Genomic DNA, 24,622 nt, shown 5'->3' with positions numbered 1-24,622 from the left:
GAACTGTATACCAAGAAACTCTTGAAAATATGCTGTTCTACTTGACTTGGTTTTAAACAGGGTAAGATGAGTTTTTAATCTCTTTTATTATGTCTCTCCTCCTCAAAAAAAAAAGTGAATGCTGAAAACTAATGACTGCATCCAAAGGGAAGTCATTACAAATGCTGCTTAAACGTTCCCAGAGGAGAACTGACCTATGACTTCTGATGGAGGAGATGTAGCATCGGCTGAAGGGCACCATTGTTTTTAATTTGCTCTAAAAGGGGATGAATCCCCAGCCCCAGAAGCCTTGTCACACTCAGCTACAAGGGGTTGATCCAGTACGTGGTAGTTGTTGTTGCTGGGGTGTTCCCATCCTTAGGAAAAGATAGTGGATACCAGGGGATCCTGTGCCTCAACAGATTGCTGGATCGCTCCTAGATCTTTGTTTAAAAGATTAAGTTTCCAGTGACCAGCATTGTTGCTGCAGAGAAGTTTCCAAGCTTGCAGCTGATGGAAATCATTCTCATTTTACAGCCTCCTGTATTTCTTACTTCTGAATTTCATTGACCCTGCTCTGATTTACGTGCACGGCAGATTTGGTGCGTCGCTGACTTGTATGAGAATCAGTGAGGAAAGTGTGGAAGACAGACAGCAACGGGGCTCACAGTGACAGCACATGGCATACAGAGGCAAAATGATCTTGCCTGAGTTTTACAAATATATGCAGTCATTTCTGTTCATAGAGCTATCAGCCAGAAAGGCAGCTGGGGAGAGGACTGCTTACCCCTCGCAGCTGCTCAGCGAGGTGTAGCTCCTGGCTGACACCCAAAACTGGGACAGTTTGGCTTTAATTCTGGCCATTCGTTCATAGACTTGTAGGAGGCTCAGCGTGGTGAGGTGCTGAGAGGTTTCCTCCCGTGCAAAGGCAGCACCAAACAGTTACACATAACTATTTTAATAGAAGTTTGTCTAACTCCTTCTGAAAACAGCCAGTAGAGGTAATTCTCCTGCTTCTCTGAGCAATCAGACCAGCCAGACCATCCCTGGCTCAGACAATAGCAAAAAAACCCCTTCCCCAAACTCCCATTTGAGTTGACAGTCTTAAAGAAAGAAATTGAAGCAAGCCCAACCTTCAGATGAAACACTATGCTGCGAGCCTTTCAGCCCTGAATCAAAACCAAACTCTTTGAGAAGACCGCAGAGCATCGCCCTGTAGCATCTGCTAGCGTCCACCTGCTGCTGAAGCTGCACCCTGGCTTGCACAGTGATGCAGGGGGGAAAGAATCATAGAATCATAGAATCATTTAGGTTGGAAAAGACCCTTAAGATCATTGAGTCCAACTATAAATGCTGCCAAGTCCACCACTAAACGATGTCCCTAAGCACCACGTCTACATGTCTTCTTTTAAATACCTCCAGGGATGGTGACTCCACCACTTCCCTGGGCAGCCTGTTCCAATGCTTGACAACCCTTTCGGGGAAGAAATTTTTCCTCACGTCCAATCTAAACCTCCCCTGGTGCAACTTGAGGCTGTTTCCTCTCATCCTATCACTTGTTACTTGGGAGAAGAGACCAACACCCACCTCGCTACAACCTCCTTTCAGGGAGTTGTAGAGAGTGATGAGGTCTCCCCTCAGCCTCCTTTTCTCCAGGCTAAACAAGCCCAGGAGGAATGTCCCCCTGCTTCCAGATACAGGCATCCTGGGAAACAGCTTCAGCATGTGATCCCATCCCTCATTTACAGGACATGACACTATGCTGGGAACGATAGGAAAAGTACTGGGATGTCATGGGCCAGGTAGCCGACTGGGGAGGAGCACGTAGGCTGAGCAGGCTGCGCATAGCCATATGCACGTAGCCCATAGGACAGCGGGGGCGATGCTTTACCAGCGGGAGACTGATTTTGCTTCCATGTACATACCAAAATGGTCAAAGTGTGCTTCCACAGCTTTCCTTCGGCCCCACCTTTTTACCCCAAGGTAGTGGAAGAAAGAGGAGAAGGTACAAGGAAAGAGGATTTGCCTGGATTAGCTGGGAGCAGGAAGGGTCTGGGAGCAGGTTTACTGCCCGTCTGACAGAGCTTACAGCTGGAATTAACCCTTATATGGGTCATGCCACTGCGTGCAAGGAGGGTGGAGGGTATGCAAGGATATAGCCACAGTCCAAATTTCTGCTGGTCTGAACCAAAACAAACTCCCACTATGATAAAAACCCTCTTCTACAGCAAGGGCTGAAACAAATGAGAGGGACATCGCCCCTCATCCTCCCTATGGATTGTATTAGAATCACAGAATGATAGAATCATAGAATGGTTTGGGTTGAAAGGGACCTCTAAAGGTCATCTAGTCCAACCTCCCCTGCCGTGGGCAGGGACATCTTCAACTAGATCAGGTCGCTCAGAGCCCCGTCCAACCTGACCTGGAATGTTTCCAGGGGTGGGGCATCCACCACCTCTCTGGGCAACCTGGGCCAGTGTTTCACCACCCTCAGCGTAAAAAATTTCTTCCTTATATCTAGTCTGAATCTACCCTCTTTTAGTTTAAAACCATTACCCTGTGCTGGTTTTAGCTGGGATACAGTTAAATTTCTTCATAATAGCTAGTATGAGGCTGTTCTAGATTTGTGCTGAAAACAGTGTTGATAACACAGGGATGTTTTCGTTATTGCTGAGCAGTGCTGACACAGAGTCAAGGCCTTTTCTGCTTCTCATCCTTTCCCACCAGCGAGTAGGCTGGGGGTGCACAAGAAGCTGGGAGGGGACACAGCTGGGACAGCTGACCCCAACTGACCAAAGGGATATTCCACACCATATGACGTCATGCTCAGCATATAAAGCTGGGGAAGAAGAAAGAAGGGGGGGACGTTTGGAGTGATGGCGTTTGTCTTCCTAAGTAACTGTTATGCGTGATGGAGCCCTGCTTTCCTGGAGATGGCTGAACACCTGCCTGCCCATGGGAAGTAGTGAATGAATTCCTTGGTTTGCTTTGCTTGCGTGCGCGGCTTTTGCTTTCCCTATTAAACTGTTTTTATCTCAGCCCACGAGTTTTCTCACTTTTACTCTTCTGATTCTCTCCCCCATCCCACTGGGGGAGAGTGAGCGAGTGGCTGTGTGGGGCTTAGTGGTCAACTGGAGTTAAACCATGACACCTTGTCCCATTGCTACAGGCCCTAGGGTATTATGAGTACCCTCTCCAACTCATCCTCTGCAAAGCAGGATGGGGGCTGCAAAGCATCAATGGGATGAAACATGATTCACAGCTCAGCCTTCTCAACACAGGCAGGATAAAAGTGGGATTTGCTTTCAAAAATAGCTTTACAAGAACCATGGAGGTGAGCTGCATGTTTGGTGACAGGGCTCCACGGCATCGTCACAGCAGACGGAGGGAATGAAGAAGTTTTTGCAGCCCCACCAGTGCTACTGGGGAGGAATAAAGCCCCTTTGCTGCCCAGACACCCATCAGCAATGTTCCTCTGCATGCAGGTGAGGTTCCTGCGGGCATTACCTGCCCCAAGCCCAGATAATACAGCTTTGTGAGAGCACACGTGACGTGCACGTGTTCTCCCAACTCCAGGCTGTCTAGCCCTGATGCGTAAAGCCCTTGGCTTGACAGGTGTTGCACGTTACTTCAGGTTGGCCAGACATCTTTAAATGACTGCAGAAATACCAAGCTAATTAAGAAAGGAAAATAGAGCTGTCTTCCTGATGAGCAATCGAAAAAAGAAAAACCCTAATAGTCCTAGACAAAAAAAAAAAAAAAAAAGATCCCTGGCAATGCCAGACGTGAAGTGACAAAATCTGGGTGGCATTTGTGGCTGCATGATGACAAACAAGTAATGGCCAAAGCACTCACTGCTTTCATTTGGGTTACTCCACTTGAGACGTTTGGGGGCTGAGTTTCCAGAGGTGCTGAGCATCTACCCCTCACTGGTTTCCACAATTTTAGCCACCTAACACCCCCAAGAAGCCAGAGCAGAATCCCTCAGGATTGCTGCTCATCAAACTGAGAAACCCCCAATTTACCCCTGTTTTCAGCAACATCCAGCTTTGGTGAGACAGCATCTCTTCCCACGCTCATACACAGACATTGCACACACCCTAGCTGAGACAGGGCTTTGCTACCGGTTTCGAAGCACATTGGAAAGGTGACACAGAAAAGGACTTATCATCTCTGTTTTCATTTCCTGACCCACTGAGGCTGGTTTGCTATGGGAGGACTGACCTGGAGCCAAACCCTTGGAGGGGGAGGTGGCACACAATGAGCCGGTTATTCAACACCCATGACAACTCTTCACCACAAGCCTTTTTTTCCGTCATCCCTCCAAATACTGCTGTGCACAAGACATGCTGCTGCCAGCTCTGCTTTACAGATGGGGAAGGGGTAAGTGAGCCTGTGGGCATCTGTCTTATTCTCACCCTTACAGAGCTTGAGGCAGAAATGCAACATCCATCCCTGGCTCCTGACTCTGTACTGACTCTGCTCCTTCCCTTTCCCACTGCTGCTCAGCATTTCGAAGGTAAATCATTAGGAGCGGGAAGCTGGAGCAGTAACAGAAATGTTACTTTGCCCTCTGCAGCCCCCTTCAATGCCTCCAACCAGCAGCTTTTTCAGGGCTGTGTTTCAGCCTAGGTCCTCCGAGCACTTGTTAGGCAGCCGTCCCTGGCAGGGGTAAAAATTAGTTTAAGATGGAGTTGGCTGCTGTTCTCATCTCTCTTTGCCAAGTCTGATGCTGCCCTAAGCAAATTTTCTGGCATAATGGGCCACAGTTGGACTGAAAAAGAAGCACAAGCCATGCAAGGGCTACTGATAAGGGCAATTTAACTTGCAAACGCATGGCTAGCTAACTTAACACCAGGAAGGTAGTAGGACATTCAAAGTATAAAAATGTATTTTAAGGTTTCTTTGGTCCAATTCACATCCTTGTGCATGTGTTTGGGGCAACTCAAGCTGAGTTTTGTTTGCGTTCATCGTACAGGGAGTGCTGCATCCCATCGGCACTGCTGGCCGTGCACAACCTGCAGTCACAGCAGTCATTCCTCCGTCATTAATGATGGGAGTTTGGGGATCCACCGGAGAGCCTGTGCCCACCCTGTCCCCAGCTGCATTAGGACATTACGCCCTATTGCAGCTTCCAAAGGTGCTCATTTTGCAGTGGCTACAATGGCTCCTGCTGCAGAGCTTTCCCATTCCCACCCGCCTTCGTTGACATACAACAGAGCTGCTAATTTGATTTACTGCCCCCTGTCCCCCACACAATAATCCCCATCTATACGAACCCTAGAGTTAAGGGGTCACATGCTGCTTTTTATAACTTTACCACCAACTCAGTCTTTAAAAGCCTTTTCTTCCACTGTTCTGGACAAGATTAGCCACTGCAACCTGATTGTGTTGCTATGGCAGTAATAAGAAAAAAAGTCATTTCTTTTTCTTAAAACAAAATTAAAAATCAATAATTGGTATTACTGTGTAAGGTCCCTGACATTAATTATAAATAAATGTTAGACCTACTAAAATAAGAGAGTGAATTCATGGCATCAGGCTGCATGCTGCTGCTGCTGCCTGTGTGGCTGCCACAATATAGATACGAAATATAAAAAGTATTGGGGACTGCAGTTTGCATTTTATTGCCTATGAAAATGAATGTGTAAATAGCAATAAAATGCACAATTATTTAGCACAAAGCCAAAATACTCCGCAGCATTTATAGGCTGATGGATGGCTTGCCTGCCTGCTCTAATTTACCATAAAACAAGGAAGACAAGGACGGAGGAAACTAAACAATGGCTCCTGTCAATATGATTAGCTGCAAGACGCCAGGTGAGCGCAGCCGGTCTCCGAAGAGGGTAACACTGCGTCGCTTCAGCTGGCTTTTGCTTCGGTAATTTAGCCCGGATTGCCGTGTTGCTTGGCAAAGGCTGCATCGCGGGAGCTGAGCGAGGAGGCAGGGATTGCTGCTCCCAGGGTCTTTATGGGCCCCATCCCTGATGCCTCCGGCAGAAGGATGGAGCAGCCGCTCGGGGGGTGAGGGCTTTGTGCCTGAGGCAGGGGGAGGGGGTTATTAGGCAGCCTTGTAACAGATCGGTTTCTGGACAAGAAAAAAGGTTTCTGGCACAGAAGTCAGTGGTCAGCTGTCAGGTGTATCACCTGTGACATGATGAGAGGCAGGCAGAGCCTAAAAAAGACCGGGGAAAAAAAAGGTGAAGGTCCTTCAATGCCATCTGTTAAAAAGCAAGGAGAGAGAGAAAGAAAAAAAGTATTTGAAACACTTTATGGGATAAAGTAAACTGCAGACAGAGAGAACGCTACCAGCTAGCTTGCTGGCTGCAATTCAGCGACCTGCGGCGATGCCTGCAAAGGAGCTGCAGGGTCCCAGGCTGGGTCCTGGTGGCAGGACCCGGTTTGCCTGGCACTGGCCACCACAGTTATCTATCTGCTGCCTCCACCTGCATCTAGGAGACACCATGCTATTGTCACCCACCTTGTTCAAGAGCATTTTTGAGTGTGTCATGGGTACCAACTCAAGGGGTTTTTTGTTTGTTTTCTAGCTATGTATCGCCAGGTAGGCATACAAGCCCAAATATCACATACTGCCTTTCCCTGGGGCAGAGAAGCCATGTGCGTCTACTCATGTTTGCACAACCCCTTTTAGGTCACTGAGGTTGCAGAGACGTGAATCTGGTGCTTAGTGTGATATTACCCGTAGGTTCCTTATGCAGACAGTGGTGGTCCCGCAGAGGGTAATATAAGTCACCTAGGGATGATGGAGCAGGTGAATGGAGGTGGATGAACTCTTGCGTCGCTCCCCACCAACAGCCAGGACGAGAGCCAGGATGCGCAGCTCCAGCCCGGCGCTGGGACACATGCCTCGGTCTCACACTTTAAACTCACACTTGTAATTTCAAAGTTAAATTCCTCCACTGAGCGACTGCGGCGCAGGGGCTCACTCAGTGGCATTGTGGGGGAGCCTTGCCTTCTCATTTACTGGGCTCCTAATTTAGACATCAAAATTACGTGCCTAAGGAGGGGCAGTGTGAGTAACCCAGAGTGCAGGGGAAGGATACACTAACTGACAACAGAGATTTTTTTCACTGCTGGACTTGTCAGTGTATTTTGAGCCTGCTCCAAGTTCACGTAAAGCCAGCTGAATCTTCCAAATGATTTCCACCTGCCATTTTATCCAAAGTCCCTTTTTTAAAAATTCAGGATGAATTTTAAGATTGCTCCTGTTCACAGCAGTGGACACTTGCAGGACAGCTCCTAGATTCAACAGAATCAGGACAAAAAAAATACAAAGTAACAGAATGGGGACAGGTGCTTTCTACCCAGATCTACTCAATTCACTTCAATGAGAACTCCAGAAGCAGGTCCTGCAAGAAGGGTCTTACTCTAGCTAGAGCAAGGATCCTGTGAAGGACTCCTGATGTGGCTTGTCAGACCTGGTTCAAAGCAAACAGAAAACTTTCTAGAAACATGTTCCAGGATCTTTCATCAATTACCAAGCTGCAATGTAGAATCAAAAGTAGAATGCTAAACACAGAGTTCTGCCCTTCCCCACACATTTCCCTTTATAAGAGGAAAAAAAAAATCAGTAATCATCAGTATGACTGCCTACTTGGATTTGAAAGCAGATAATAAATAGTACAGCCGTCTTTTAGTTATTAACATAACTAAGCTTTCTGCATAATATCGGCTTATTTTTGGAAAGCAGCCCTTTCTACCTGTCCCAACAGCACATTACTGAGTTGGCAAGAGGCAGGAGCTTTTGAGTGAATAAAAGAATTTCTTCAGATCAAACGCACTTGCCAAAAATTTTGTCTCGAAAGTCTGTGCCACCAATTATACAACTTTTTGAAAGAGAAAGTCCATCTTGACTTAAAACTCCCCTTGTTATAGTTCCCTTGACCAGCTTTGCAGTAGCTTCCATTTCATTTGGCTGTGTGGGATGCTTGCAGTTTATTTATCTCACAAATGATTACAAAGAAAATTTTGGTGGAGAGGACTCCTCTGCCAGATCACACACTTAGAGTGCTGAGATGACACATCTCCTCCCACCTTTCTTTGCTCAGGACAAAACCTGTTTTCCTAAACCCGGGGTTAGACTCTCAGAAAACGGCCACAATGGCTATCATCCTGCACCCTGTGCCAGTTCTGCTCCCTGAAGCTGGAGGCTTGATCCTGGACCATGCAGAGGATGAACCCCCCCAGAACACCCTGACTGGGCTTGAGCCCTAGGACATCTCACCCCTGCACCACCGACAGAAGTGCAACAGCTGAGGACTTCTGCAATGTTTTGATGGCTTCTTTCTGCTGTTCTGTGCTGGCTTTCAATGACTGGATAGACTGGTGGTATAGTCTGATTAGCCAGTCTCACTGTGCCTGTCATCCAGTGTTTACATTCCCTAAGTCTCATAAAAAGCCCACTTGCTGGTCTTGGAACGATAAATCAGCATTTCAGAATTTACTCTTGCTTCCATGCAGTGCTGCCAATCACATCCAATACATATTTCATAGCGCTTCCCTTTGACTTAACCTTATCATTGTACAAAGCATAGTGTTGGGGGGAAGAACACCACCAGCACGTATCTGAATACGAACAATTACAAGATTTTAGAGTTTAGGGTGTTGTGCTGGATCTGTATCTCTGAGTGGAGTTCTCAAGTTTTTATGAAGACAACAAAGCCCCTGCTCTGTGCCTTGGGATGCCTCAGCCCTCTTGTGCTCATAAAGCTGATAGAAAGAAAAAGACTAAACATGTCAACCTTTCTGACTCTGCTTAGTCTAGTTTTGTCCTAGCAAGGGAGAGTCAACACTGCAGGAATATATTAGCACAACAAATAAGGCACTAGTTGGCACTTTAAGTCGCTCCTAATGTCCCTCCACAACAGTGCAATGTGCTGTCATCATGACAAGCCAGGCACCAGATGCCTTTATTTTTAATTGTACTGAAGAGATACCAGTCTCATCGCAGGCTCTGCCCAAAGGCAAGACTGGTCACAGTCCCTCCCCAGGCAAGTGCTGCTCCGAGATGTCCTTTTCCTGAACACTGAAAAATGTTTCTATAAATTCATAAATTCATGGCGTGGGTTCAAATGTCTCCCAGAAGCTCTTTCAGCCACAGCCACAAATATGGTTTTGCTCTTCAAATGCTGCATTGGCAGCAAAATCAAAGCTTGGCCACTGCTTGGCTGTTCCAGTTTGGAAGCAAATTTTTTGGCTAAGATTTCTCCAGTCCACCTAATTCCCACTAGCCATCAATTGCAACGGTCTGCTCAGATGAAGGCAATAGTCTGAATGCTCTGTCTACAGAGAAGTAACCCCTTGATTTTGGTGCTCTTGTGAGCTTTTCCTCACAGGTGAATTTCTCTATGTGAATCATTTAGACAGAACTGTTCTCTCTTCTGGCTTGCTATTGAACTGTCTAGTAGACAGCATTTAAATGCAAGAAGGCAAAACAATGGTATTGACTGTCCTTTGTCCGTGTTTATTTAATTCTGTAAAGCAAACAGTTTGTGTGAAATGCATTCCTGGTAATAAAATTGTATTGCATGTTTGCTTATAGAGGGTCACCAGGGAGAGCAAATGCGCCTGTACTCAGCAATAAATGTTTGATTCCGTGTCGCACAGCAATTATTCAAAATGAGAGGGACTATTGGATCCAAGACTGCTGCCCTTTAGGACTCAGCCTGTCAAGTTGCATTGCTCTGTACTTTTTAGCCAAGTGGAATTCATCTCCACACTGTTATTGCTGGGTGATATTCAAGTCTTTGAGTCCAAGTTGCACCAAGCTTGAAAAACAACATTTGACTTCCAGGCTGCCCTTTCTTTGTTAAAAGGAGCACTGCTTTTTTTTAATTTTTTATTATTATTATTATTAATCAATATGCCATAGCATATTAAAGGAGTAAAATCTAAAAAGCATGGATGGTTTATTCTGAGAAGACAGGGAAAGGAAGAGATTTCAATTTAATCACCCCTAAAAATGCTTCTTCCCTAGCTTTAAAAATGCTGTAGCTTTAGTCATCAAGAGGAAATTATGTTGTTATCATATATTTATTTTCTCAGTTTTTTGTACATACTTTGGAAATTTATTAGGAATCGGGTATTTTTCACTCTTCTGAGATTAAACAAGGAGTCATTAACATGTTTTATACATACACCTCTCTATAGATACTTTCTTGATTTTTATTACCTATCTAGCCTTGCACTTGATAGACTTTTACATATTGCTTAGCAAAGGGAAATACAGAATCCCACAGAGCTTAAGCGCACGCAGAGATGTGTGCCATTTCCCCTTAAAGTAAGATTTAATCAACGCAGTGCCACCTCAACCCTGACCAGATGATCAGTCAACACAGCTCTGAGTAATATCTCGGAAAGTCTGAGCCTACAGACAATTACAGACCACTTAATCACAAAATTTAATCAAGATAATAATTAGACACTGCATCCTGTTTAATGCACAAGGATGTGAGCCTTCCAGCTTCTGCTGCCAGATTGGAACTGAACACAGGAATGGGGGAAAGAATCAGCGAAGTCAACAGACTATATCCTTCATGACAGATGAAAAACTAAAGTCAAACAGCTTGCCAAATCATTAAGAACTCCTCCAGCATTTTGTGCCAGTCAAAACCCCAACCCTACAAGATTCTTTCAAAGATCTATTTCTTCAGAAGACCAACTTATTATTTTTTATTTGACCAGATAAGAGCTTTATTTGAGATAAAGCTCAAGGTCCTGGCATAGCCGGTGCTCTACTGATGCTTAGTAAGCACTTTTTGCTCACATAAACCTTGCCCTGCAGAATGGACAAGGGTGGAAAGGAAAAGCTCTATTAAGTGACTTTTTCAACATCAAAATGAAGAATATAAATCTGTCAGTCATCTTAGCCACTGCACTACACTGCCTCTGTTGGGTCAGTTTTGTAGGTCTAAGCAAAGAGTTACAAGACTCTGTATTTAATAAATTTTTTGAAGTACCTCATATTTACTGTAAGCTAAGCAAAGTCACTTTCTGGGATAGATGCTATTAAGAGGATTTTTCTGTATTTTCCTCCGACTTCAAAGCGCTGCATCAGTCTCCTTGTTAGAGCCGAGTGACATCCACATATCACTGAGCTGGAGAAATAGTGGCAGCAGCAATGTATTTGTAAACATTAAAAAGCCCAGAAACACGGAGGCTTGGAAGAGAGAGCAGCGGGGTGTAGAAAATGGACTCGACGACGCAGTAGGTCACTTCCATTTCTAAATTCTACAAACCCTCTGGGTTAAAAATAGCATGAAAAGTAGATTTTTTTTTCTTTAAACCAGTGCTGTTATAGGTTGAGAGAGTAATTAGAGGGTCACAAGTGACTACATATGCTCTGTCTGTGAAGAGAGAATGCATCCAGGACAGGGTGCTAAACACTGCCTTGTCTTCAGGGCAAGGATGGGCATGTTTTAAAGATCTGTTGGATGGCTTTATTTATATTAAAGATCATGTTAGTCACAGTGAATGGAAATCAGGTCCCAAGTCATTTGAAACAACATCCCAGTGTTACCTATGTGCTGTCTTTTCTTCTGTCTACGCATGGTTTGCTGTGAAAGGAAGAGGGGCAGAAAAACCGACGAAAGGTGCACACTTTCATCGCATCGAGACTCCACCTCTCCCATGGTGGTGCTGGGACCAGTTTGCACCAGCTGGGGATACTGACTAATATTTATAAATTCAAAAAGTGAGCAGCTTCTCATAGGGGCCAGCAGAAAACCAACTCTACAGACTGAGGGGGAAGTGAAATCCTTTCTTTACACGAGACTTAAAAAAAAAAAAAAAAAAAAAAAAAAAAAAGAAAAGGAAAAGTAGAGCTGAATGATGGTAACATTTCAATCAGAGCCGCTGTTAGCTGCGATGAATCCCTTTTGTAAATTCAGCGTCTTGAGCGGCAAATACTTATCAAGAGTGTTATTATCAGCCATTGTGAGCCTGCGAACAAGAATTCCCACTGTATTTTAATGGCTGCTGGCCATATCCGTCAAAAAGGGGACTCTAACAGACATACAGTTATCATTGTTCAAATTTTAATGAATATATGGCATTCCCATTCATTATTTAAGTGACATTCAGATGCCGTTTCAGTCAAAGCTGCCTCTTCATAAATGTTATTAGCTACAAATGCGCCTTTAATAAAATATTACACTGTGCAAAAATAAAGTGTTGTACTGATAATCAAAGGAAAATGAATGGAAGGAACCAAAATCCACAGCGATACAGTTTGAACTCCTTATTCACTCAAAAACCTCTTTGATTTTAATGGGCAATTTATCAGAGCCCAGCACAGGAACACAGGGTCAGGCCCACCAGACACACACAAAGACACAAGAAACACCTTCTCCAAAATCTTGTGGCTTACACGCAGACTGCTACCCAATTATTTGAGTGAGAACAGGTCTATCTGTGGTCAGTTTAACCACAACTCAATAACACTGTCTGCAAATCCAATATACATGGCCCTCTGGACAGCTTTACATTCATTATCCAACTGTTTGGATCTCACACTTTGGAAAACACTCTGCAAATTAGTGTTTGGGCTGTTGAACGTGGTTCAATGCAGTTAAGGCTCTGCTTTTCTCACAGGCGCTTGTATTTTTTGATGAACTTGTTTGCTGAGTTATCTCAAGTTAGGCACTCAGAACTGAAACATCTTAAATCTAATCAGGTTGCAAACGCTGGCCCCAGACTGCTTGCTATCCAAGCCAGGAAGCAGCTATTTATTTTCTCTAAATTAATCCCAGCTCAGCAAGTTACTTAAGCGCACATCTAACTTTATAAAGACAGAGTGGGTTTCCCACTCACTTAAATAATGCAGATGCAAATGCTCTGCTGAATCAGGTCTATAAAAATCCAATAGCAGTCAGTAATAAATACTGTGACATACAAGAGCAATCTCTGCTCCGCAGCCAGGAGGTTGGAGCACACTGCTGGGATCTGTAATGCAGCGTCCTTGCTAGTGCCGTGGGATTGCCTTTGCTTCCCCGCATCCCGCTCTATTCCCCGGGCTGAGCGCCACACACGCTCCTCCTCCTCTCTCTGTCTGGGAATTAAGATGTGTCTCTATGCAGAAGGTATCTATTATGCAAGATTTATCTTGAGTTTCCCTGCCCCACTCTTCTAACCATGCATTTGAGATGAAAATACCGTCAGTGCCTAGGCTGGGTGTCTGAAGCAGGAGGGGCAGAAGCAGAGGTGGTTTATTTGCCAGAGCAGGTGGCTTTTCTTCTGCAGCAACTCTGTATTAAATTGCTTTTATTTCTGCCTGGATAAAAGAGGAAACTGACACTTCACTGGAGTTGGGAACCTGCCCCCACTAATAGTATATATGGTGCACGACAAAGATAAAAGCGAAACCGGTCCCTCCTGGTCAGCTCTGATAGACTCTGCTCCAGGAAGGGGTCAGAGAGACAACAACACGAGACTAAAAGGATGCCTGAGTGCAAACTTGTACATCTAACGCCTTCTGGTTAGCAGTCCTCTTCCCAGACTGGCGCCTAAACTCTGCAGGAGCTTTGTCTTAAAGGAAAAAATTAATAATAATAATAATAATAATAATAATAATAATAATAATAATAGTAGTAGTAGCAGCAGCAGCAGTAATGTTCCCAGAGGTACCGAGGGTGATAACCCTGCACATTGCATCTTGGCAAAGTATTTGCCATCTATCTCATGGCTGCACACAACAGGCACCCAAAAATCAGGCATTCTTCTGCCTGTGCTTCCTTGGGTTCTCCACATTATATGTGTTGTGTCCAACACACGTGGACAAGACGGGCTTTTACAGAAAAGTCAGCCACAAGCATCAGTTCTGTTGAGAAGGAGACTGAGGGACATTCTCCCTTCCCACCGCTAAGTGCTCTGCTCAGGATCTCACCTGCATAATAATCTGTGCCCTGAAAGAAGATAGCCAGTACTGCTTTTTGGGTGTTTTATTTTGGGGGGAGGAAGAGCTTGGGAGGTACTTTTGGGTGAAGGTTCAAGGTGAAGGATCTGGAGCACAAGAAAGGTAGCCTCCTTGTAGCCTTGAATAAGGCCTTCAGAAAGGCATGACTTCATGCACATACAGGTCCTGTGGAGGGTCTGGCCCTAACTGATGTACAATATATGATACTTAATGGCTGAAGGAAAAAACCAAAACTACCCCCTAACGTTAGCCAGTTTAATAGCTTTAGGAGATGGACCATCAGCATCAAGAAAGAGGGGGCCATAGAGAGATGCTCCAGGGCAGAGCGCAGTTTTATCAGAGTAAATCTGGATTAATTCAGCCATTTTTGGTGCATATTCATCCCAGAGAAACACACCAGTTTCTCTATGCATCAATAATGATTTTTTTCCTACACTTCGGGTAAGCCCTTCACAGATACCCACCATTTGATCCTGAAGGCTCGACTTCGTAAAGAAGTTGCAGTGGGAGGTGGTTATCCTCCAGCCTGGGTGGAATCTGTCACTGTTGTCATTTTAAAAGGCGATCGTGAGAAGGCATCTCACCCAGGCTGCAAGAAGCAGCATTTAATCTTGAAACTCTTTCTGTTCTGCAGTATTATTTCAATGGAGCTGGAGGTAAGAAGCACCCTCTCCACTCCTGCTCCTCAGGTAGAGTTAAAATGCTCTCCAAATCATACCTTTATAAGCAAGGTAATTTGCTTTCAGTTTCTCATGCTTTAAAAACTAAAATTAAAGCATCATTAAGGGCTAAGGGTCAGCCATATACCCAGCCAACTAGCTGGCAATGACTCCACCTGGAACAAAGAGATTCCAAAATAAACTTTTTTAATGAGAAGGATGGCAAAAAGCCAAGCAGAAGTTGCAGAGGATACCTCATTAAAGAAATTGATAAGCCTAAGTCAGGTCAATCTGCTTAAGTAACTCAATGGCTTCAGTCAGATAGGAATAGATCTGTTTAATTTGCCTTCAGAAAAGCAGCAGCACAGTGGGAGCGGAGGAGGAAACCTCGTAGGGAGCCATAAGCTTTCCATAAAAGTTGGTAATCATGCGGGAAGTCGCATCTGTGGTTTACTCACTTGGAAGAGAGACATCTCACACAAAGTGAGCTGAAACGGTTGTAGGCAGAGAGAGCAGCCGCACACGAGGAGCGGATCTGCATTCAGCAGCATGTGCTAATACTGTGGGATCTTCCCTGCACAGCCACAGCCTGTACGGGGAACGCAGGGCCAACCAAAAGAGCCGATCTGGCAAATGCAAAAAATTAAATTTAAGGCGTGAGCCAGAACCTGATTTCTTTTTACACCTTTGCAGCACTAGGAGAGCTTCAGCAGGAACAAGCGAGCTGATTTTCTGCTGGAACAAAAAGCTCAGAATATGGTTCTTGTTTTGAAAGTCAAGCCCAGGGGCCCCAAATGGGAAAATAAATTCTTGCAGTTTGAAAAGATTGCGCTGTGAACTAAACAGCGCTGCCTGGCCTCCGTCAGGATGTCCGCTCTGCTTACGCTTGTCCATGCTGACAGCAGGGTTGTCACTTCAGGATTTCCGTAACGCTGAGAACAGCACAGCCACCAGTGTGCTGTGCATCCAGGCTGGAAACTGCCAGCAGCCAAACAGCATCTTGCTAATGATTGCTGTTTACAGGGCACCGTATCAGCAGTAATTAGCAAACCGCTGCTAAGCTCAGAGACCTCATTTCAAGGTAGCCGGGTGACCCCACCGATGTGACTTTGGGGCTTATTTCATCATTGAGCAGAAAAATAATGTCTTTAAGTAATTGCATGGCTTGGTAATAAGTAAATAAGAACTTTGCTTCAAAAAAATTAAAATAAACTTAACGTTGGTTTTATTGGGCAGATCTCAGCAGCAACCCAATAGGAGGTTTTGTCATGCTTGGACTTAATCTACCTTTTAGAGATGATGTATAATAAATTATCATAATGATTAAGAGCCAAACACAGCGTAAATGGAGTCCCTGTCACCCAGGCTTCAAGCAAACATTAAGCTTTCTAATGTATGAGTGTACACAGTAATGAATAAGTATGTCTCTCACAGGCTTTTGTTCCTTGCAGGCATACTCTGAGGGGTTTGGTGCATGTCAGCAGCTCCAACCATTAAACACCCTTCAGTCAGGCCTCAGAAATTATGAGGTTTTGAACTCTTTGAATAGACTTTCTGGTCTCAGCACTGGGAATCACACCTCAAAGCTTCTCCTGCTAATAGGAAAGGTAGAAAACAAATTAAAATATGAAGGGAGAGATTCCCACATTCCTACCCAACATGAAAAGGGGGCATTTTGGTGAAACACCACTAAGATAACCACGACAACGTCATTAATCTTATCAACACAGCAACAATCCACAAGACTAAAGCCTACAGCTCCAATGTCAAAGTGAAACCCATTTCTCGGGAACCAAGTAGAATATTTTTTACCCTGGGAAAAGGTAGTACATCCCAATTGAAGGCTCTCCTGATTTTCCTAAAGGGGCTACTTTAGGCAGGTACTTCACCAGGGATGTGGGGATCCCAGGGATCCTGGCCACTTCTTGCTGCACCAACATCCCCTGCCCTACTCGTGGCATAGAATCATAGAATCACAGAATGGCTTGAGTTGAAAGGGACTTTAAAGATCATCCAGTTCCAACCCCCCTGCCGTGGGCAGGGACATCTTCCACTAGATCAGGTTGCTCAGAGCCTCGTCCAACCTGGCCTTGAACACATAACAAGGCATAACAAGGACTCTCCAATACCCCACCGCACACACAAAAGCTGTCCCCTTTGGGATAAAAGGAGGCAAACCCAGGAGCTACACAGGTTGGAGGGATGAGGATATTTTAGCCAGGATTTTGGCTAGATGATTACTATAGACCATTAAGCTGTTCTCCTCTGGCCAGATTTATTGTTGACTCAACAAAAGAAAGTGCAGAGAGCTGAGCACCTGCCAAGCCTGTACAGAGCAGTGGTGCCAAATGGAAAAAAAAAAAAAAGCCAGTGCAAAATGGGAAGAAATCCACAAACACTTGTTTTTTCTTACATCTGCAAAACCGAAGCTAACTTCCCTTTCCTCTCAATGGAAAACCTGCAAATGCAGAGCCTTGGGAGAAAAACACCCCACACACTGTGAATACTTAAAGTGGATGTTTAAAAATCCCATCCCTATCCCAAACTTCAGTTCCTGAAGTTGAGGATATTTTGATTCACCTTCTCCTAGCAACTTGCAATTCCTCTTCTAGGGGATATGAATGGTAAAGCAATGAGAAGGAGGAAAAGCAAACCTGACAAATGCCCACGTCCCCGAGACAGCCAGCTCCGAGCAGGTGGACACAGCAGGAATCACTTGCGCCTCAAGAGCGGCGAGACGTGGGTGAGCTGGACCTGCAGAGATCTGGGTTAGTCAAATGACTTTTTAGGTCTTTGTGCCAGAACGAAGCAGAATGAAACAGAGATAATCCACTGAAAGAATTTCCCATACAGCAGGGAAACAGCCAGATGCTTCCTGTGCATGAGATTTCAGGGTAGTATAGGATACATATCAGGACACAGGTTCAGCATGGTCATCAGCAGAAGTCGGGGGGGGGGGGGGAATAAAATTGGAATATGGCAATGCAAAAGCAGAGCTACAGGGCACGTGCTTTGTGCTGGGAAGTTGTCACTCCCTGAGGTCTGGCACTGAGAAACGGCAGTGACCAGAGCACCAGAAAGCCATCCCAGTGCAAAGCTGCACGCACGCTGATAGCAATTTGGGGGACTGTGCGAAAGCAGATATTCATGAATGGTTCAGCACAAACCTTGCAAATAACGAAAGAATCACTGTGAAGCAGACTTAGCATTCCCAGGAATCTGAAATGCAACTTTTGATTTAAAAGCTACCAAAATTAAAAAAAATAAAAATCAGCCTGCTAAAATGGCAGATAGCAGAGGTTTGTTTGTTTGTTTGTTTTCTGGAAGCATCTGTATTTTGAAAGTCTGAGGATCATCCATTACTGTCATTTTAGACCTCAAAAGAACTGCCCACAACTTAGTTGTTTGGTTTGGTTTTTTTTTTTACATAGTTCCTTAAATATCCAAAATTAGGTAATTAAGCAAATAGTGCCTCTAGCAGACATTTGGGCTTTCTGCAGTCAGACTTTCCAGTTACATCATGTGTTCTTTAGCAACATCTTTCCTTGCCTCCCAATATTTCAGCGTCTCAGAGGATTTTAGATCACATCATATCTAAGGCTATAGCTGTCCAGCTAGTCACAAATACTCAAAATATTATGAGCTGAACACAGAGAGACGCAGAGCGGAGCGCTGGGCAGCAGAGGTATGATGCAGAATTACAATCCAAAATCTTCTGAATGAGAATCATGTTTTCACATCCCACCGCTGCATTTGCAAGGCAGTGGTCCTTTTACTTCTCTACAGAATGAACGGTATTTTTAACTTTATTCTTTTACATATTTAGTTATTAGCAGAGAGCAGAAATGATGTTTCTCTACTAAAGAAATTTCACTCCTGCACCCCCCATCCCTTTCTGAAAAAGCCAATAAAAGCACTTTTTTTGCAATGACAGTAAATAGGTGTAAGCGCAATGAGGCTATCAAATTAAAAGCAAACATGTTAAAATATCAATGGTGACTTGCATACACAGCAGAGACATCCTACTGAAAAAAGAGCTCATGAATCCTCTGCTACAAAACATCAGACAAAACCATCTGAACAGTGTGAACAAAGGGAAATTACCACAGAAATTACAACTGATCAGATGTTTATGCAGGAGAAATTCCTTCCCCAGATTATCAGCAGCAATTAGTGCTTCAGAAGTCAACCACCGAAAAGTTGTGAAAGGCTCTTTAAGACAGGAAAAGCCATCTCCTCCTCAACCTTTTGGAGACAATATAGCCCAAAGCATGAAATTCAATGTCTGGCTTATCAGAAACCCTGCTTTTCTGCCTTACTCAAAACTGCAGCGCAGTTTCAGGTTCAACTAGACTTTGACAAAGCAGCAACGCCTCACTGGAACTTAAATGTTGCTATTCTTTCATTTCAGAAAAAAAATGCTCACGTTTGCCCTGTGGCAGAGGGCTCACAGCATCCTTTCAAGCAGGGGACAAGGCTAAGTATTAAATACTTGAGGAAGTTGTTTTCTCATGTGGAAAACAAACACTTTGGAAAAGGCTTCACTCATTGCACGTGTGGGTGCCTGGGATCGCGTCAGTCTGGACCTCTCATCTATGAGAGGGTACAAGGAGGCTCACGCAGTGGGAAGACACCAGCTGGGTTAGTTTTCAGCTAAGCCATGCATCTTAGCATGACTGATTATTTGGGTTTTGACTCTTTGTTTATATGTAGTAAGCTTTTATGAAAAAGAGTCTGGGGTCTGGGGTCTGCAGGGCAGCTCTGAGTCAATCAGGCTAGTAATATTTTTTTGCTTCCTGCAGAAAGAGGAGCAGATCCTGTTAATTTTGGACCGTAAAGAAGCTTCTCCATCTCTTTCACACTCATCTACAAGGGCCAACACCTATGTGCTGGATGCTTTTTCAATAGATAACATCAAAATATATATATATATATATATATATATTTTTTTTAAATGGCATAAAAGAAGCAGGTAGGCACAGCTCTCACTGGCTTTCAGTAAGGCGCAGACAACTCAGTGCTGTTTGGGCTCTGAAAGCCTCCCATCAGCTTACCTGACGGACACAGCCTTAGGACTTCAGTTCACAGAACAAGAAAACCACAAAACCAATGTTAGCTCCCTCCGTTTAGATGCTCCAGCCTCTACCCTATGGCACTTGCATCCCTAGCAAAGAGGTTAATGGGATCTAACTCCTAGCCATGCCAGAGCAGGACCCATCTGATCTGACCTCAACACCTCAGCAAGTCATCAAGGCTTCCTTAACTGTCAACAGGGATGAAGTCCCACTTCCAGAGCCTGTTTTTAAGATGTTTCCTTTAGAATGAGATGAATCACATGCTAAAGTACCTATTTCTCTTTGCGATCTATAAAAAGAAGAGATAACCAGCTCTGACAGCTGTGCATGCGTTGCAGATGCTTGCACTTGGTCAGATGCATCCCACACTGATCTCCTGCACTCTAATCAAAGTCCCAAGACTGGAAAACACTCTCTGCCCCAGAAGGAGCACGAACTGCTTCCTGCCTTGCCATGCCTGTCCTCCATGCACTCCCTTTCATTTCATAAGGCGAGCCGTTTTCTCCCAATTAAAAGAAACCAGAGTATTCTTAAAAGAAAATGAAGGTCCAATTCCCTTGGCAATGCCGGAGAACGTACTTCCTTCTGCGAGGTCATTTCTAAATTACGGGGTCACAGCAGCGTATTATTCCCAGTATCGATTCTGCCCATAGTGTTGTCAGCCAGCAGCACCGTGAGAGGGGGGAGATGGAGCCGGAGTCTTGCCCATGAGAGCCACATGTGTGCTAGACCTGGAGAGAGACGTGGAAACCAAGCCCTACCCTCAGCGCTGAAGGGCAGGGCTTGTTGCCAAACACAGGCATGGTTTTCCTTCATCTTAGTCATCCCACATGTTTTTGCTCCCTGCTGTACTTCCTAAGGAAATGAGTCCCAGAAGCCAGGCTTTTTTTCTAGCTGTTTTTCTCGCCTCCTCGGAGCACCGACTCCGCTTGACAGCTTCCCCTTGCCCCTTTTTATCCTCACTGCCAGCCCAGGACACTCAGGAGGACAGTACTCTCAGTGCTTCCTTGCGTGAAAAGCCACAGAAATGAAGAATAAAGACATGCCTGGGAACAAAATGTACTGGAGCTGCCACAGATGGGAAGCCCTGCGAACCCTAAACCACCTTCCCTGGCACGGGTACAATCACCACATCTCCATCACCCTTCCCAGTGCTGTGACCAAGAGGAGACAGAGATAACACTGTTCTAGGTTTCATCCTGCCAGAGAAGAAAAGACGAGTGTTGTGGTAGCAGCTCCCTCTACTCTCCATCACTGCATGTCAAATGAAGTATGAGAGTAACACCTCTGAGTAGGTACCAGAGTAACTGCAGTCCATACAGGTTACGGAGTTGCCTGGGCAGCAGTAATTCCTCTGCCCACCAAGATTTTCTGCTTGAAAGGTTGACAACTTTGCAGCTACTTTGGGCCTGGCAGCCCGACAAACTACCATCCCATAGGGCACTACTGTGCACCTGGACTGAGCCATTCCCATACCCACGCACCCTTCACTGCTCAGGGGTTACCGTGGCTGGATTTCACCTCTGGTTTCATGGGCAGGCAGCCAGCAGTATACCACTTTGATACCCTCTCCAAGACTGATCCACTTCTTTGCCAAGCAGGGCCACCAAATCCTGCTGAGGGACACCTACTCTCAACACATTGCCAACCACACGCTGTCATTTGCAACCATGTCTACTACCTATCAAGAGCTATTAATGAGCCACATTAATTCTTCTCTTGTATATTAAGGTTTACAAGGTTGTGGCTTACTAAACCAAAACCATTTAGTTAATACTCTCATATATTGAGAGCTCAGGTACCATCAAATACCTGTCCAGCAAAAGGAAGCACACTTTTATTTTATAAATAAATTTATTTAGCATCAAGTAAGCATTAAATTCTCCTTTCCCCATCCACAACAGTGGAGTCTCTAGGAATGTTACTCTGGCACATTTTAACATCTCATCAGTCATGTTTGCACAACATGGGATATGGAGAACGCTTAAAGAGAGAAAAAAGAGCCCATAGTGTTATTTGTGCTACTGGAGTCTCCTTTTACTACAAATTCAAAGGTTCCCCATATGTCTTCATTACTTGAAACTTTTGGCATCTGCCATCTGCATTTCAACTCTTCAATGGTAGATGCCTAAGGATTGTCAATACTTCAGTATACTGTGCAGACCCATCCAGCTCTGTTCCAAAAATTTTTAGTGTGATAGCACATTTTAAAAAGGGATAGAAAAGAGATATTAATTAAAACCAGACAAGCTCTGAAAGAGGTGCAAAGTAGCAGTTACAGTCTATAGCTGGCAAAACCACACCAGCCACAGTGGAGTTTCCAGCTCTTGTACAACAGATAGAAACAGTGTCCTATCCAAAGTCTATCCCCTTTTGCTCATTTCAAAAATGACCAGAATCTCTATTTACCTAATCGCTATGAACAGGACCCCTTCAAAGGTTGGGATCAGAGATCATATCACAGACTTCCGTTGGAACAAAGATAAAGTAAATGTTATCTTGTTTCCCTGAAACTGTAGGTCACCAGTGCTCAGCCTGTGATTATACAGTAGTTAAGAATAAGCTCAGATCAATATTGTCACTGAAACCCATATTTTCAAAGCAGTGGCTATAGCAGCACTGCAGGCAGAGTGGCCAAGTGTTACCAGATGTTGTTGGAAAGTGCAGTTGGGAGGCTAGTGATTCAGGCTCGTATCAGCAGAATGCGTTACGGACATAGTCTGGATATTTCATAAATAACAGACTTCAGTCAGCCAGAATTGGTTTCCCTTGATCAAGGATGGGTAGTTGTATACATATATCTCCTCACCTGCTCCAAGATGTACCTTGTGTAGGGAAAATCTGTGCTCAGCTTGCCCAAATGCTCCATCTAAACCTGCCTCTATTTTTCTCTCCTGTACATTAGAAGGCAAGAGAGGTGCTCCCATTTTTCTTGTTGTAGTTTGGGACCTCACAATGTAGACCTTGCTAGCTTTTATTATTCCCAGATGTGGCATAGTTCCCCTTCCCGTTGTTATCCACTGACACATTGTTACTGCAGGGGAAAAAGGAAGGAGAAGAAGGTAATGACATGAAACACAAGGTTTTAACCTGAAGTTTATTCCTCTTTGGCTGTCTGAGGCTGCTTGAAGCATGAATCCAATTCTGCTGTTTAAAAAAGGAATTACCCAAGTGACTCGCCTCTTGCTGAGAGAGAGACTGCTGGCTTGTTCATCACGAGCCAGTGTTCAGAGCACGCCACTTCTCTGCGCTTCCAGCAAGAACCTGATTCCTGCAGTTTATTCCCGGGTCTGCCGCAGATTGCATGGCTTTGGGGAAATCACAATAAAAACTGGAAAACTTGACAATTTTAAACTGATGCTTCCCTTCCCAACAGACCCTTCCTGTACAGACTTGTTTAAGTTCAAATGCTGAAGCTGAGATTTTAAACTTGTGCTTACATTTTAAGTCTCGTTCACATAGTAGTTAGCAGCATTAAATTGGGGGAGAATCTGCAATGAAATTTAGTCATCTGGTACCATGAAAAAGTGCTGGCATGGTTGTTTGATGTTCTGAGGGGGGGCTGGTACTCCAAACCAGGAGATACCAGAGCTTTTCAAGTCCTGCTCATTATTTGCTTTGCAATGACACAGGAAACAGTAAGGGCTTTAATCTGTAAATACTCTTTCCTTCAGGGATCTGGAAACAATCTACAGGACATAGCAGTTGCATTTTTTTTTTCCTCCATGAAATGCTTCATTAAGGTACCGCTCACTTAATAACAAGTTTGGGGATAAAAAAAAAAAAGAAAAGAAAAATAATTGATGCGTTTTTATGCAAAGCCAAACTCCTGCATCTCTTTGCTCTCATTGGTCTACAAACAGCTTGCTTGAGTTGCAGGAGATTTGGCTTTGCATAAGAATGCTTCACAGAACAAGAGGGGAAAACGATTCTTAAACACAAGGGAAAAATTAAGAGGAAAAATGCAAGATAGGACGGCCTGATGAGCAGTTAAAGGCTCCGACACCTTGATCTCAGCACATCAGATAGAATACATCTACTTACATGCAGACTGCGCCCTTCTCCTAGAAGTACACTCCCCCCTCGGTGCACAGATATCCAACTTCAGATCAAAGCCTTCTGAAGGATTTTTTTCTTTCAGCTACTTCCAGTCACTCCCTCTAGTCACCCTCACTCCTTCCTACACCCCTTGATTCATTGGATACAGGGCAGCACTGCGGATTCGAGTTCTAATGCTGTACATCACTGTGATTGATCTGACTTCAGCAAAAAGACTGTGTAATGATAATTTCAGAAAGAGGGAGGATTAATTTTGGTGGGATACTGCTAATCAATCTCCATTTTAGAGTAATTAATTCCAGCAGCTACAAAACCGGCAACACAGATGCTACTGCTGCAGGTAACAGTACCGCCCAGGTACCCTGCAGCAATGCAAGCTACGGGCTTTGTAACTAATACAGATTTACGATGGGACTCCTTCTGCCCAGTAACCCCCACTAGTGAGACATTACTACTGCAACAGGTTGCCCAGAGAGGTGGCAGGTGCCCCATCCCTGGAAACATCCAAGGTCAGGTTGGAGGGGGCTCTGAGCAACCTGATCTAGTTGAAGATGTCCCTGCTCATTGCAGGGGTCTTGGGCTAGATGACCTTTAGAGGTCCCTTCCAACCCAAACTATTCTATGATTCTTCTACCCTGCCAGCCTAGCCCCAAGATCAGAGGCAGAGGACTATGCTTGCAGGTTAGAGGAACAGCAAATACAAGAAACACCTAAGGGAGCCACGCTGCTTGTCCAGGCAAAATGGGGGAAATCCTGGCCACAGCGAATTTGGTAAAAGCTGCAGGAAGAGGAAGGAACTCAATAGTCTGATTTGCAGTGGCTGGTTATATTAAGGATACTGGAAGATCCATTGATGATCCTGGCTTAATAATTAAGAGCATGAAACTAAAACTGGGCCAAATTATGTTCCCATTTCA

The 24,622-nt window shown here is 44.6% G+C and overlaps 1 protein-coding gene across 2 annotated transcripts in view; it reads right to left on the bottom strand.

Moving 5' to 3' along the window:
- Positions 1-24,622, bottom strand: part of ST3GAL1 (ST3 beta-galactoside alpha-2,3-sialyltransferase 1) — a 79,988-nt gene that overhangs the window by 37,686 nt on the left and 17,680 nt on the right. The window contains exon 2 of one of the 2 annotated variants that reach the window (XM_076329057.1): positions 17,226-17,325. The exons of the other annotated variant lie outside the window; for it this stretch is intronic. The gene's annotated coding sequence lies outside the window, so the exon portion shown is untranslated. The remainder of the gene's footprint in view (positions 1-17,225; positions 17,326-24,622) is intronic. 2 annotated transcript variants of the gene reach the window in all.

The sequence above is a fragment of the Aptenodytes patagonicus genome, chromosome 2 (assembly GCF_965638725.1).
Source record: "Aptenodytes patagonicus chromosome 2, bAptPat1.pri.cur, whole genome shotgun sequence".
NCBI lineage: Eukaryota > Metazoa > Chordata > Aves > Sphenisciformes > Spheniscidae > Aptenodytes > Aptenodytes patagonicus.
Note: the sequence above shows the minus strand (reverse complement) of the source record. Positions and strands in the feature narration are given on the sequence as shown.